The sequence below is a fragment of the Silene latifolia genome, chromosome 10, assembly GCF_048544455.1.
Source record: "Silene latifolia isolate original U9 population chromosome 10, ASM4854445v1, whole genome shotgun sequence".
Lineage (NCBI taxonomy): Eukaryota > Viridiplantae > Streptophyta > Magnoliopsida > Caryophyllales > Caryophyllaceae > Silene > Silene latifolia.
In genome coordinates this window covers 157,428,636-157,446,212 of record NC_133535.1, presented here as the reverse complement: position 1 = coordinate 157,446,212, position 17,577 = coordinate 157,428,636, and the positions used below count along the sequence as shown (strand labels likewise).

Sequence of the window (17,577 nt, the reverse complement as noted above, 5' to 3'; positions counted from 1 at the left end):
CTTTGAGGTCACCCTGGAATTCCACTAGACTCACACATCTTGGGTAAGCGATGACATCTTGTAACAGCGCAACTTAGTAATTGAACCTCAACCTCGTAAAATAATTAAACTCGAATCCAAAAATCAACTGTAATCTAAATATCAATTGAAAAATGTGAACTCATATGAGATGGAAGACTTGATATAAACCTAAAGTGTACCCAAAACCCGCTCAAATCCTAATCAAGTCGAACTTCTACCGAAATCTACATATAACGAAAAGATAACCGAACCTCACTACATTTTAACAAATAGCCCCGAGCTTAAGACAACTAGACAAGTTCTTGTAACAGAAACTAACTTATCTGACTCACTAGCACTTGAATAAGAAGATTCCACAATCCCACGCATTACAATTTACAATATTGTAGATTAATATATAAAATGGAGCCCTTAAAAGACAAATGGGGTGGTGGCGCAGTTGGCTAGCGCGTAGGTCTCATAGCTTTGTTGAGTGATCCTGAGGTCGAGAGTTCGAGCCTCTCTCACCCCATTTTTTAGCTTATCTATAATTATCCATGATATGTTCATGAAACTAAAAGAATATGATAACAATTAACAAATGGCATCTCTACGACGTATGTAGGTTTCATTTTTTTTTTTTATCTCGTAATCGGTATTATTTAATACTCGTATCACGGATTCTTATTTATGACGATAATGCCTTTCTTAAATTTAAAACGGGGCGGGTATGATAGATGCAACAAAATGGGAATGCCTAAGAACTAACAAAATGTTGTCCAATATATGCAAATGTAAACCGGGCAAAATTGATCCGACCCGAGCATAATTCACAACCCGAATGTTTAATGTTGCAAACTGATTTTTATCCTTAAAAACTTTATAATAATAGATCCGAAAATGACACGAATCTGAAATGACGCTGACACAACCTAATCTCACTGGAAGTCTTACAAACCCGAGAATCACCTGATCCGGAATGATTCAACACGGTTGACCCATACATTACCAATTAATGAGAGCATATTTAAGCCGTTTTCTTCTTAACATATACGATCGTTCTAAAAGCGACTTAAAATAAATATATGATGCAACCAAAAACCCCATGGTTGATTCCCATAGTCATAATAGCCACCCTATTGGATTGATTGACAATCAAAAATTCAATTCAAAACCCTAATATTTTTCTGACTGACCCTTTTGCATATACAAACTTAGTATCATACCCACACCACTTCTTACTTCTTAGTCAGACCAACCTCTTTTATTATAAATCAACTCAATTTTTAGCATATACTTTTATGCAAATCTCATTTTAGACCGTCTTAACTTAAGACGAGAAAAACGTTAATCATTAATTCATTATAATAAAAATTAACCATCTAACCAATAATAATTTTTTTATCAAAAAATACTCATTTTTTATCGTAAAATAGTTACATTTATCTGTCTTGACTTAAGACGGATACCATCGATCTTACTAATGCTTTAATTATATTGACTGACCAAACTTTATTTTATACGAAGTATCAACTTGATTTAAAATCAGACGGCACCATATTATACTAAGGGTAATTCCTGTAGTTTTGACATACGAGCCATATAAAATGAAGGCCCATTTATAGGTTTGCTATATGGGTTCAACCAAATTTCCACTAGATTTTAGACTGAAATCTTTATATTTTTAATTTTAATTTTAATTTTAATTAAATATTCTAAGTTGGGATAGGATCTTTTCTCTATCCCAATTTATTTGGTAGAGTTTCTTTAGTTTTATTTAGTTTAGGGTAAGAAGTGTGTCATAAGATCAAGTTTTGTTTATATGTCCTTTCGTTATAAGTTTGTTTTGGGTTGTCAATGTTTATCAACTAGTCGTCCTAACTTATGCACTCTACTCTATGAATTGAACAAGTATTCGGCGCTTTTAGTTAGTTGTGTTTATACTCCCAACTTCATTTTTTGATTTTGTCTTGCTCTACATGCATGCATTGATTCTCTTGCCATCTTTAGTGACGGAGCCAGAATTTCCAGTTAGGGGCGAAAAATCTCAGTATGGAGAAACGAGTAATTTCATAACACAAAACTGAAAAAAGCTCGAAAATTTAACTAAAAACTTTGGGTTTTTTCACCTTCAGCGGGGGCGACCGCCCCTACTAACCCCCCTCGCTCCACCACTATATAGAGGACTATTGAAAGCGGGTCGACTTCCGCTGATATTTTATATTTTAATGTAAAATTATTATCTGATCTCTTTTAATCAATAATTGAGTTTTAAATACACACAAAAAATTAATAGCTTAAACCTTGATACTCCATATCATTTAATATTTTGTCATGCTGGTAGTTGTGTACTTGTGTTTGTACTCCCTTGTACAATTTAGTAGTTTGATTGTCTTGCTCTACATGCATGTATCATTAATTATTATTGGGGGTCTATAATTATATTGGAAGGGGATTCGGCCTCGGTTGGTTTTCATATTTTAGTGCAAAACGATCATCTGATCCTCTTGACTCAATAATTAATTAAGTTTTAAATATTCACACGCGAATCTAATAGTTTGTTATAGATTTATTTTTTTGTGTGTAAAGGGTGTTCGAGGGTAAGTTTGATGTTGAAGCCTGAAGTTGAAACCAATGACATATAACACATTTCGTGACTTTATTATTTAAGTGATAAAGTCATGAAATGTGCTATATATATATATATCAACCCTCAAAAATATTGCGTGAATTTCCCAATGCATTATATCGACTTTAAAATTCTAGTTTTGCCACTTATTTACAAGTTAAAAGTCTTAAAACTCTTAATTGAAACGAGAAAAGAACACTAATAACATCCACTAGATCCATTGCCAGAAATGGCAGAGTTTTGTAACCTTGGAAAGTGAGAAATCCCATGGTTTCCATTTTAGTAACATGTGCATATCACCCTCAAAACATAATTGATAAATACCCCTTCTTTTAGTATCCATTTCACCCCACAAAAAATCAACACTTCTCTCACAAAAATTACATTATTTCTCTCTAATTATAAGTCCTATGGAAAAGAAAAATGGCAATAATAATAATAATAATAATAATAACAAAAATAAATTATTATTGCAATATTCATGCAAGAACAACAAATTAAAACAAGTATGGGACTCATGTAATGAAGAATGTGATGATCAAGCTCATAATCTTAATCTTAAATATAATAATCGCGACGACGATGATGATGATGATGATGATTTATGTTATGCAAATCATGAGAGTATGGTGATGATGGCATGGCCACCAAGATCATACACATGTAGTTTTTGTAAAAGAGAGTTTAGGTCAGCTCAAGCTCTTGGAGGTCATATGAATGTTCATAGAAGAGATAGAGCTCAATTAAGGCACCTTTCTCTAATCTCTACTACTTCAAACTCTAATTATCATTTTATAAATACTAATAAAATTAATAATAATTATAATAATAATAATAATAATAATCTTAATTTAAACCTTAATCTTCCTCCAAACCCTAGTATTAGTAATGTGATATTACCTACACAATTATCATTATCATCTTCACAAAAACATGCTTCCTTTGCCATGAAGAAACCTAGAGCTAGTGTTAAGAAAACACATTTTGAGTGTTTTAATAATAAGAAGCAAAATTTGAAGGGTATTTCGAAGAAGGCGGCCGATATCGAGTTTAATGTTAGTGTTGGTGTTGTTAAGGAGGGTTTAGACTTGGAGCTTCGTCTAGGTTACAACTAATGATCAAGAGCTTTATGTATGATTAATTAATTAAGTGTTTTCTTTTTAATTTTAATTTTTATTTAGTTTCTCGAACTATGTATTTCTTGCAAGCTAATTGTGAAATTAGCTAATTAATTAATATGCTACTACTGGATTAATTATGTTTATTTATAGTTGTCGTCGAATATGTTTGCCAAATAAGACCGTTGTATGACGTACAATAACCTTAACCGATAGTGTTTGTTTACAATATATAACGTCTTGGAACACGAGGCTGACATATCATACAACGGTCTTACACGGGTACAACGAGTTTGCTAGCCATATTTTTTTTAGTGCATGGTTAGAGTTTAAGCATTGGCATAACGCGTCTCGAGTAGTCTTTAATTTGTAAAGCACACCAATTTTTAAATTTTTTTTTTTTCTGTACGTTAAAATTCGTATAATGTTATATTGTTGACCAAGGTAGGCTAGCAATAAATTGATAGTAATATAATAATGATAATCTACTCATATTGTTGTTGAAAACTTGAAAGGACAAGCCTAAAAATAAAGAATGCAAAAAAGGAAGATGGTAAACAAATGACCGGCACGGACGAGTAATAAATTAAGAAAATGAGATATTGTTGTGGAATATTATCTAGTCTCTGTACAACCGTCTCACATGCAGAATTCATTATTTTAATAAACTCTACCCTACATGTTATAGGTGATTGACTGATTGTATGGTATTGAGACTTGGTACTCGGATCCTTCGAATCCAAGGTATCATCGAGTGAGGCCCTATCATTGCCTGAGCTGAGCCCTAAGGTGGGTAATAAAGGCATAACATAGTAGTAGCGAGTATTGGCTGTTTGGGTGAAAGAAAGAAGATTTTGAGTATTTTAACTTTTTAAGCAAACTTTGCATGAATATTGAATATAGAGGATATAATGCTTTATACGAGTAAATGTTATTGCAATCATTCCTCTTTTCAAAAAAAAAATGTAATTTTTATATATAGTACCAGCATATTTGATTTTTACGTGATACCCCTCGATTTTTAAAAACCACCATTGATATCCCTGAACTTTATAAATTGTTCATAAAATACCCAAAATAATAAAATTCAAGTTTTCTAACAGTTAAATTTAATAAAGAAATATATTTAATACAATGAGTAAACGGAGTTTATAATAATAGTTTGATAAATTATAGTAAAAAAATCAATAGTAAGTGCAAAGCTACAAATTTCAAAACGGTGAAATAGAGTATTTTGGGTATTTTATTCAGTTTTCATTAAGTTTAAGCATATTGCTGATATTTTTCAAAAGACAAGGGGTAATAATAAAATGTTGATGACACAACGGTGTAAATATTTCCATATATTCTTTAAAAGTTTTGAGTGAGGTTCCCAAAATCTTGAGGTATATATGAAGAGTAAAATGTGAAGCATGTTAATAATGCATGATGATGTGATTTCCTTAAAAGAGTTTTAAGTTGCTTTGGTCAGTATCGACTATATATGTTGTTTAGAAATATTACTTGCCTGAACATGCAACATATTGGTGTTTAGTTATTTACACAACTTGAGATTGAGGACATCCATATACTTACACATTTGTACTCACTCTTTTATATGATTCACTTTTGTTAATTTGTCCTTGGCACTTGTACATTTTGATGGTGTTAGATACCACCATGCATATATAATTCATGCATGCAAATTCCATTTAAGTGAACGGAAAATGTTAGGGCATCATCGAATGTATTAAGTTAGGAATATGATCATATTCATGTTAAATCGTTATCTTAATTACTCGTATACTGTTATGATGATTATTATACATTGTATTTTAGATATACGTGATGTACCGAATTTTAAATTAGTCACACTTTCAATTATATATACATTCACTTGAACACTTTATAGGGCAAAAACACTTTTTTTAAATTTTACATGTTTTTTGTATTAGTGTATGTAGGAGTCTGGGTCGTCTAATGGGTCCGGAGGCCATGTTCTAAATGTTAAAACGGGGGCCCGAATTTATAAGGAACCGTCTTTTGTATAAAAACTACTCATACAAAAATTAATGATGATATGATTATACCAAGGTAACTACAGATAAAAAATAATACTCCCTCCATTATTTTATATATGACGTTTTCGTTTTATGAGGTAAGCCTTTGACTTTGATTTTTATGAAAAAATACTCTAGAAAAAATTATAAAAATCATATCGTTAGATTCGTCATGAAATTTGCTTTCATAAGAGTATACATTTCATATTATTAGCTCATGTATTTTGAGAGATATTGAGGAGAAAAGTGACTGTCTTAAAATGTAAGAATGACATATATAAAATAATAGAGAAAGTACTCAGTATCAAACTAGTTCATTGTGACAATTCATGGATTATACAACCAGTTGTACCAGTTGTACGGTATAGAATCTGAGCTTTGTAATAAAGTATCCGAGCTTTATGTTAAAAAATATGAGCTTTATTAGAAAGTATCTGAACTCATCCATTTACACATTAAAAATATGAACTATAAATTAGCTAAAAAAAAATACATATAAGCTCGGATTCTTATACCTTGGTTGTACAATGCTCTATATACAACTGGATGTATAATCCTATTTGTGTCATTGTGACTATTGACTACGACCCCCATAAAAAATCCTGCTCAAACTAACCCATTGGATTTTATTCGTAATCGATTTTTAGTCAATTCGAAATGGTTTGACTACGTTAATTAGCTTAAACTTTTCGCAATCAAGCTAAGAACGAGTCATGATAGTCTCCATTTCTTTTCTCTTTATTTCCTATCAATTTTCTTTAAACAATTCATTTAATATACTATTATGTTACCTTCACCTTATCCTCTTCGTTATTTGAAATTCTAACTCATAATTCGTTCAAAGATTGAATCTAATCGCTAAAGGAAATTGAGAGAAAAGCTAATAGAGAAGATCCTAATTGAGCAAAGACTAGCTACTGAATTAAGAACTTAACTTTTGCATGGCTTTCAAGATACTACGCTAATTTGACTACATTTTTCTCTATTTATATACATACATATTTTAGTATTAATATTTTATAATAAGTCATCTTTTGATGAAGTAATATAAATACATAAATGCCATATTTTATTTCTAATATTTTCTGACATATACGTTGAAACATTGTAATAAAAATTAACCACTTTGAGTTTAACACGTGTAAAGTATATATAATGTGATTCTATGTAAGTTTTACAAAATTGACAAATTGACCATCTTTTATGACGGCAGGTGACGTTGCATGATTTGGATTCAGAACGGTAATAATGATCAAAGTACAATCTCAGATTATTTGACCGATTGATACACTAGATTTGGTGTTCTTAATTGTTTCATAAACCCTTGAAAAAGCCATTGAATAAATTAATATCCTTCCTCACGAGTACTCGTTTTATCCACTTTATTAAACTAATAAAGTGAAAATTAGTCGACTACAAGTATACACTTTTCATTTATCAGTCATACTCGACTCGAATCTGACCTAAATAGAATATAAATTAGTCATATCCGTCTCAAATCCGACTTAATTAAATAGGATGAATACACCAAAACAAATTATAATCTTATGAAATAAAATGAGAAATATACGTAAATTTTATTCCTAGTTTTTAAACATGGTTCTATCTGATACTCAATTTATTTATAAAGCTTTTCACAAATGAGAATACATACATACATATATGTATATATATAATCGTCATATTGGTTAAGTAATTTCGGATTAAGATACTTTCATCATCTGGTATTGCCCTAATAATATCTAGGTAGTGGTGGGGCGAGGGGGCTAGTAGAGCACTATCCTCTGTTAAAAAATGAAAAATGCAAAGCTTTTAGTTAAATTCTAAACTTTTTCAGGTCTACTTTTTTACATTAATCACTCGCTTGCTGTTCTTGCTAAAAAAAATTCGCCCCTTAAACGGAAAATCAGGACTCTGTGATTGCTTGTAGACGAGAAATTAAGTAGGTTTGGTTTGAATGTTGCTCATCTTATACCTTAACGATTAGGTAAAGGTTCAATACTAATTACTGGAAATGAAATAAATTTCTTACTCAACCGTTTTTATCTTTTTAATTAAAGAGCACCCGTGACAATAAGATTACTCACTGTTGCTGTCGTGGACAGTGGAGGACTTTAGTTATGTCGAGAGCGGGCTAAACCCCAGTTAATTTTTCATATTTCAGTGTAAAATTATCAATCGAAACCCCTTTACTCAGTGATTGAGTCTTAAATATGTTCATTTATATTACGAGTAATAGGTTAAATCTCGGCCCCCTCTATCATTTACTCCAAGATCCGTCTCGGTTTAAAAAAAAGAACATATAATAGTCAAAAACATACCAATAAGAGCAAACACTTGAGGAGTTGAGGCAATTATTATTGATTGATGGTTGAAGCATGTATGAATCAAACTATCAATCCCTTTCATATTCGAAACATCATTGTAAGAGTATAACAACAAATTTTCATGCATGTTCCCAAAAAATATAACAGGTAAATTTGAAGGGAATTTTCAAATGACAGAAGGGTAAATATATAAAAAATATATGTAATTAAATGGAGAACAGTAAGAATATGTGTAGGAACAATGATGACATTTCCTAAAAGAGGATATAGAAATTGATGTAATTTCAGGAGAATTTACTACCTTACAATTCTTTGCTTAAAACATCATATATTATGCAATATATAAAAAAAATTGTGTTTTTTCATTTTAATCATTCATGCAAATGTAAACTGTTCCTTCATGATTCTTTGATTCTTTGTTCACATGCTTTTTCTGAACATTTTGTCAAAAATATGTCATAGAATGGATTATTGGATACAATCATATCAAGTTGAAGCACATTGATCGAGTTTGTGTATATTTGACTTCTTATAAAATTACGTTACTCCGACACTTCACTTAGTTGTTACGGTGCGTGTTTGACACTGCAACACTTCAATTTAGACAAAGAAATTATAAAATTTGAACAAAATAACCGTAACTGACACTCCGACACAACATTATATGAGTCGAGGTAACACAATGGTCAAGTACCGGCATAAAAACGTTGTTAACAAAATAGTTCGTGATAGTTAATTGAGATTTACAGAGAGTCAGAGACGATATACATAATATGCGAGGGAAAATTTAGAAAATATATATAATTAACTGAAATAGAGAGAGTATTCTATCTAATTTTACGTTTTTACAAATTTTATTATCAATATCAATTAATATTTTCATTGGTTTAGTGTACAATAACGCGGTAATTTTCTAAAGATTGACATGCATGCTCTACTTAAGAAGTCCCTTGTTTATTAGGATAGTACGTACTTTAATTAATTTATTGCTTATAGAAAAGAAGTTATTCATAAGTCATTAGTAATAATGTCCTATTTTATTAGGCTAAATTAATCAAGTTAGGCACTCGGGTTCATTCACGTACGAGTAGTTATTAGATGTAGCTTTTGCAGCTTATAGTGAGCAAGTGACATTTAATTATAGCAATAATAAATCTCTTTTAAAACGGATATATTCGTCTTAAAATTAAAATAGATCAAATATATGTCACTTGCATAAATAAAAACAAGTCTTTTGCTAATATCTGGACATTTGATTTTTGTCTTATTTATAAAAATAATAGTTATTTGACTCATCTTAAACTTAAAACGTTTTAAATGAGAATTTGTGTAATTATAGAGCTCATTCACTCACTTTGTTATGCATGGCTAGTTATTGATAGGCTACGAGGCTATCTATTAGCCTATTAGCACCATATTTGTAAAGGGAGTTGAGACTACAAAGTTGCAATTTATAAGCATGCAATTAAGTTTCCTACTAGAATTAGTAGGAAATCAATTGAGGTTGTCGACTTAATAACAAGTCCAAAAGAATTATCTTAATTATGCATTTATGCTCAGTTCACAATAAGATATGTACTTCATTGATGTTTGAAGCTATTTATGTCCTCTTTTGGAAGTTTACCATGTGCACATCTAGTCCTAACAAATGGGTCATTCGGGTTGGATTAATAATTATCAGGTCATTTTAAATCGGGTCGTTTCGGACAAGGTCAAGTTCGTATCACACTTTTCGGGTCACTTTGAAATCTCGGATCATCAACCTTATTAAGTCATCAAATCATTTGGGTTGGGTCGAGTCAATTTGCCAGGTTTATGCGCACGATAGTCAGAAATCAAAGGAGATTATTGACTTAACAAATCAACAAAAATTATCTTAATTATGATCATTTGACTATAAGATAAGTAATTCATTGATATTTGAAGTTAATAATTGTTGGAATAATCTAAAATTCACATGTTAGTGTTCCATATTGTTTTGAGAAAAACGAAAGATTGTACTCCGTACATTTTATAACCAAGGGAGTTACTCATCCTATTGACAATTGGTTTTAAGATGGAACCTCCCTGTATTTGACGAGTGGTTCGTCTCTCCTCCGTTTGGGTGTGGTGTGGCCTGACCGCTTGCATGTTCTAACATGGTATCAGAGCCCAAGGTTTCATCTAAGTTCCGAATTTGAAACTAGGCCCAAATTATGCCACCGGTAGAGGGTCTTTTTGAGGATTCGTTATTAATTCCCACTCTGGTGAGCTCCCAAGGTTCTGCCTTGGGTTTCGACGCGACCGGCCAGGATCGGTCAATTCAAGCTCAACTCGGCCTGGACTGGCCCAATGGGGGTTGAGGCGGGCAGAGGCGGGTCAGGCAGGATTTCCTTGACGCAAACACGACCCGAGGTAGGGGTTGGGTCGGGTCGGACCTGGCATGCACACGGGTCATCTGGGCTGGGCCAAGATTGACCTGAGTGTCCGGCCAGTCACAGGTGGGCCGGGTCGGCCCTTAGCTTTGACCAGCCCTAAGGAGAACATACTTCTCAAGTTATTGGTCAACTACAGAAACACATGGGCTCTTAACTACTTTAAGTGAGCAAGCCCAAATAGTAAAAATTCGATTTACCAAACCCCGCTTTCATTGGGCTAGTCCACTCGATTGATACCTTTCTGCCTTTATTTGTTTTTTTCTATTCAACACTTTTCTTGGGACAAGATTATCACACATGCAATATTTACTCTCTAAATGCATACTCCATCTGTCCTAACAAATAGTTTACACTTATTTTATTTTATGAGAAAAAAAAAAATTATTGTGTAAGACCACTTTATCCATAAAACTAGTCCACTAACTAAAAGCCCAAATAAATTAATTAATAAATTTGTAAAAAATTATTTTATTTTGATTACCTAAAATTTTATATTGATAAATTGTATATTTAGATATGTTAGTTTTTATCATAAAATGTCGAGTGGTTAAAATAAAATTAAAATATAAATAAATATAATTGTTTTCTTTGAGCTTCTCTCCTTTTGGGTCAGTCAGTACTCAGTCCTATGCTATAGGACGGTCCTATAAGAAAGTTGCTGGAAAAAAATATAAAGTATTGATTGGTACGAAGAGTACATATAACTCTTTATAAAATAAACACAATTTTTTGTTTAAAATGGAAGTATCCTTCTTAAACTTACAAGGTTCAACTATTATAAATAAGATGAAAGCAAAATATCAAGATATTAACAAAAAACTTGTCCTATTTATGCAAGTGAGATGCTATTAATTAGTCAATTTTAATATTAAAATGATTTATATCTGTCTTAGGAGAGACTAATTGATAAATAAATAATTAACATAATATAACAAGTTAGCTATATAATTCAATAGCAAGGGTAGTTTTAAGTGTAAATTAGGTCAATGACTCTATGAGTCGATGTAAATTAGATACAAGAGTCTAATTATGATTAGTCCGGTTTAATATAGTCTCCATTGCTTTCGTTTATCATTTTCTTATACAAACAACTAATAAGAGTTAATGAATAGTGAAAATAAGCCGAACGCATAAGTTTTTATAATGACCGGTGTCACGATATATCGTTCATACAAAACTAACTGTTATAATAATTACGAGAAAAACTTAACTAGTAAAAAATTCGAAACCGATTAAAACATGAAATCCATCACTTTAATTTAAACATAAATCATCAACAAATGCATCATTTCTGACATCATAACATCATATCATCCACCAATCTATGCAAATTCATTAATGTAGTAAATTAGTAATGTAGATGCAACAATCCTCCTTCAATATCAATCTTTAATTAAGTCCTATAAATATATATGTACATATGTCAAAATAGAACTCCTAAGCTAGGGCTAGAATAACATAGGATGTTAGTCACATGCTAATGCTATACAATTAAAACAAACAACATTTTTACTATTTACATGCCATATGTCATTATTTCAAATCTTCATGTTCACACTTCACACTTATAACTTTAATTGTTTCACACGTAAATTCTCACTTTAGATGGATGGTATCCGTCTGAAATTAAAATGAATAAAATGTGACCAATCTAGGACAAAATATGAACATTTTTTGATAAAAAGTTAGTACCAGTTTGTTGTTAGGCCCTCTTGTTTGAAATTTATTTCAGTTTTTATAAGTTCAGTTCAGTTCAGGTCCATTAAGTTCGATTCAGTTCATTTCTGATCAGTTCAGTTTAGTTTAGTTCAACATTATTACAATTATGATTTCAGTTCGTTCAGATCAGTTCAATTCATATTAGTTTAGTTCAGTTTATTATTCTTGTCTTAAATTAAAACAGTCTTAAGGAAAACCGACAAATTCTCTTAATTTGAAGTTACTTAGTTTACTTAGTTCAGTTTAACATACCCATCAGTAACTCATTTATAGACAAAAAATGACTAGAAATTAAACTACTTCACGCTTTTACTAATAATCATATTTTCATACATATTCTTCATTTCACTTTCTATCCATCACATCTCATTATATTCCAACTCTTCACTTTATTCTTGCCTCTTTATGGAAATTTTTTTAATTACCAAGTGTGAATTCTGTATCATCATGTTTAGTGTCATATTCCTATTGTTTCTTACATATAGCCTAGTCTCGTTTTCTTATTTGACTTTACACGATCTTTAAAACGCCAATATCGTTGTATAATACAACATGTCAACATGTTTATTAATATTGTTGATTATCAAATAAGTTGCATGATATGGGTGATGAGATCTGATCATTTTACGAGTACAACGATTTTATCTGAATTTTTGATTAATTACTTACGGAAAAATATGAACTTAGCTTGTGAGTTATCTTTTTCAATTTAGACATTTGAGAAATATTTTAATATTATGCAAAAAATTTAGGGGTTGTTTGGTTACCCACTAAACAATGCGGGAACTTAAATTCATGTGAATTGCAAAATGGGTATGTTGTTTGGTTACCCCAATTCACATGAATTGGAAGTTCCCATGAATTCCAATTCCTCCACAATGGAGGAAGTTGCTTACCTAGGCCCCCCTAGGTAAGTTAGAATGCCTACATGAATTGCACTTCCTCTATGACAACCAAACAATTTTTTGCAATTCACATGAATTCCAAATTCACGTGTTTTATGACTTCCTAGGCAATACAAATTCCTATATGCAACCAAACGACCCCTTAAAATATTTCTTGATACATATCAGCGGCGGAATTAGGGAAGGGGCTAGCAAGAGTGCTCGTCCACTACTTGTTTGCTTCTGTTGAAAATTTCCAGCCCACTAACCGTGAATCCTGACTCCGTTACTGGTATATGGTTGTAATGCATAGTTATAAAGTTTTGACTTATAAAAAAGCCAAAAGAGAAGCTTAATTTGGGAAAAAGTTGCGTGTACTTAGCTAGCCTACGAAGCAAATCGTCATCAACTAGAGAGAAATAGACACTACACACAAGATAATTCCAAAACCAATTGCTCGTAATTATACTAGTCCACGAGCTTATACATAACTCATTTTATACGTACTCGTATGTATTTGAAGTTCTAAAACAACATAATTTCTCATGTTATACGTATTTGCATGTATGTAAAGTCCTAAAACAACATACAGTATTACGGAATATTAAGCTCTGTTCTGTTATGCTGAACAAAACTGAATTGAGTTGATCTGAACTGAATTAAACTGAAGTTATCTGAATGAAGTTAAACTGAATTGACATTTGCCGAGATAAATAAAGCTGAAATAAGCAGAATTGAACTGAAGTGAGCTGAATAAACAGAGCCTCAGTACTGAGTATATCCTAACTCAAATGTTCAATGGTTTTTGAAAGCTATTAATTTAGCAAATACAGTGAATGATGAAGCTTGTGCTCAAACTACCGTATTCCACCAGCATGTATCTAATATTCGACATTGTCATCTTTTTGTAGTTCTAATTTCATTTAAATGGACATTAATTCTATTTCAAAAAAGATGTAACAATGACAACTCTAAAAGTTCTAACATTATGTATTTGCATTTTTTTGTTACCGTAAAAATCAACAACTAAGATGCATCGTTAGAATTGTATAACAAACTTAATCTTTTGTATCATGATAGTATATCAAATTGACTATGTCACTTCTTTTACGGGACAAACAATATAATCTACGTATAAATGTACTATATTGTCATCCTTAGGAGTTGATTTAGAGTCATCATCCAAGTGTAATCACAAGAAAATGTTTACTTTACTCGTTTTAACTTATCACTCGATAATATACTCCATTAGTCTCATTCATTTGCTTACCTTAGATATTATTTGCCAGTCGTGTTTTAATAAAAGGTGAACAAATGACTAGAATAGAGAGATTGCTGAGTATATAATCGACTTATCATCCAAGTATAATCACGAGAAAATATTGTACTTTGCTCTTTTCAACTTATTACTCCTAACATATTCCATCCGTCTCAATGTTTTATCCATTTGTTTATCTTTTATACTCCGTATTATTTATCAGATGTATTTTAATTAAAACTAAACAAACGACTAGTACGGAGAAAGTATATAATCGCTGTATTATTATTATTATACATTTCCTATAAATAACAACCTAGTTAGCTATAGTCCATTTTGCATGGACCATGACCTAGTATAATGAAAGTTAACCAACTTAAAAACTATATGCTTAATTAAAAATGCAACTTAGAGTTGCATGATAAAAATAATAAAGGCTATATATAAGTTCACAACCAACTCCCTAATTTCATACTCTTTACATATTTTACTTAATTTAATTTCTACTTTTTTTGTGTTTTATAATTATCTTCCTCAACTTCTTCCTTTTTATGCCTATAATTATAATAAGAAAACCCACTAAAAAAATCACACTTGCTTAAATTATGAACATGGAAATGGAGAAGTACCATGAGATCCTAGAAACCTCAAGCAAAGTGATCAACGAGCTTAGTGATTCAACAATGGCAAAAACCGATGAAGACGACAACACCGGTGTTGGACGAACATATGAGTGTAGCTATTGCAAGAGAGGGTTCACTAATGCTCAAGCCCTAGGAGGCCATATGAACATCCATAGGAAAGACAAAGCCAAAGCCAAACAACAACAACAACAAAATTATTACACTTCTTCATCATTACCTAAAATTCCATACAATAATAATAATAATATAAATATTAATGAAGGATTATCATGCTACCCTAATCCTAATTTCTCTCAACAAATGAGTTATTATGGTCCGAATAATTTATATTATCAATCATATAATAGTAATAATAATAATAATTATACTTACCCTTTTGTTAATACCATGTCAACACAAACTTCATTTAATTATGGTAATACTCGAGATTTTTCGAGTGGAAGAAGTCGGTTGTTTGGAAGGTATGATGAGCATTTGGGGACGGATTTGAGTTTAAGGACGAATTCATCATCGATTGTTAACCATTTTCATCAAGGTGAAGAAAACAAGACTCATGAAGACAAGTATGGTTCAATTGATTTGGAGCTAAGGCTAGGGTACGATCCATGATTTATTTTCATATGTTAATAATTTTATAATTAATAATGTTTCTTAGGTATGTAAGGAGATTAATTAATTATATGGTGTGTTGATAGATGCCATATTATTAGGGTTTTAGTTTTGAATTTTATAATTTATGGTTTCGCAACCTTATTTATGATGCATAGGTAGTTTTATATACTCGGTGATGCTAACTCATTTTTCTTAATTTAAGTCGATTAGCGAGGGTTGAATTTGATAATTTAAGGTTTTGTAACCTTGTTTATGATGCATAGCCCGCATAGGTAGTTTATATACTCGGTGATGCTTACTCATTTTTCTTAATTTAAGTTGATTAATGCGGTTTAAATCGTCAAATTAATTAAATTGCCAATCAAGATCACATCTTTCTTGTTGCTTTGATTGAATCATGTATTTTGCATTTTTATCTAATTATATAGAAGTAACGTCTTGTATTAACATATTGTCCATATGTGTGATCGATCAATATTCGTTGAGATGTGATTTTTTTTTTTGATAAATTGAGATGTGAATTTTATTTAATAGAGATTGAGGACATTCTTGATTTCCTTAAATTGTCAAAAATATATGATTAAAAAAAATCTAATTGATTTGGGATGCTTTGCAATTGTATAAGGTCATAAGAGTCATTTTTGAGATATAAAGGGCTATACTTGCATACTTTTTACTTACTTAAATAGAACGATCACGTAATATAAAAGTTTTTCACTCAAACTTAATACTTTCTAAGTTCCAATAAATATTTGTGGATCCCTTCACATAAATGATCTAAATGTTCATAGGTAACTCGTATAATGATACTTTACATTAAATCTTTGATGACCCATTTTACCGTGTAATTTTTGTTTCTGACGATTTCTTATGTAAGATGGTCGTATTGGTAAGATCAATCTATAAATACTTAGTAATTTCATTTAGAAAATACTCTGAATATATGATTATAAATATATTTTTCAATTTATTAATTTTGCCATGAATATAAAAATAATAATTAAATAGGCTGAAGTTCGGCCCGTTTCGTTCATGGAGCCCAAGGCCTAAGCAGCATGACCGTCCTTGTGCAATTAGTGTTGTTTGGCCCAAATAGAACAATTGCCTATTGGGCTTAATGTCAGGATTTTCCGTTACACTAATTCTCATATGAGACGGTTTTTTCAACAAGTTAATGCGAGACCTCTCAAATAGTATATGTGTAGATAATATTTAATGTTTCTTGTTTTTTATTCTCTTATTATTATAGATTTCACTATTCAGTGTATTAACACAAAATTAGTGTGAGACAATCTCTCACGAATTACTCCCTCGTTTTTACTACTCGTCTTAACGTCACCCCCCAAGGTCCCAACCGGCGTGACGGGTCTCGATATCATAATAATTCAACTAGATTAAGTGTAACTCATGTAATAAAAATACAGAACATGCAGATTTGATTACCACAAATTCCCACTATTTTACTATTTAAATCATTTGTAATGCCCAGAACATGGAATTTAATTGTACTTAAAAAGTTGCACGTTCTTGCCTTTAACATCGACTAATCTCTGTAAAAACACACTACATAGTATTTAATTTTGTGTTATATTATCCTAAAGAGAACTTTTTCGACGGAGGAATTTATCGAATTCAAATGTTCAACATACAATAAAAACACGGTTGAAATGCCTAAAAAACTCTCGATTATGGTGTAATAGTGGTTGGACAGAGGGGGCTCGCTCTCGCTGGCGTTTAAAAATTTCGAAATTTTTAGTTAAAAAATTTGAATTTTTTCGAGGCCCCCTTATACAATCACCCTTTCGCCCCCGCTAACCTCAAATCCTGGCTCCGCCACTGCATATACCACCGTCGACAGATTTCATGAAGTACATTACAAGTCAGAAGAAGACATGCTGACAGCATATGGAGCAGGTTGAACTGCATCAAC

The 17,577-nt window shown here is 31.3% G+C and overlaps 1 non-coding gene across 1 annotated transcript; it reads left to right on the top strand.

The window, feature by feature from the left end:
* The first annotated feature begins 445 nt into the window (after positions 1-445).
* Positions 446-532, top strand: TRNAM-CAU (transfer RNA methionine (anticodon CAU)). Its single transcript is given in 2 exon segments — positions 446-483; positions 497-532. It is a non-coding gene; the product is annotated as a tRNA-Met (tRNA).
* Positions 533-17,577: the final 17,045 nt, after the last annotated feature.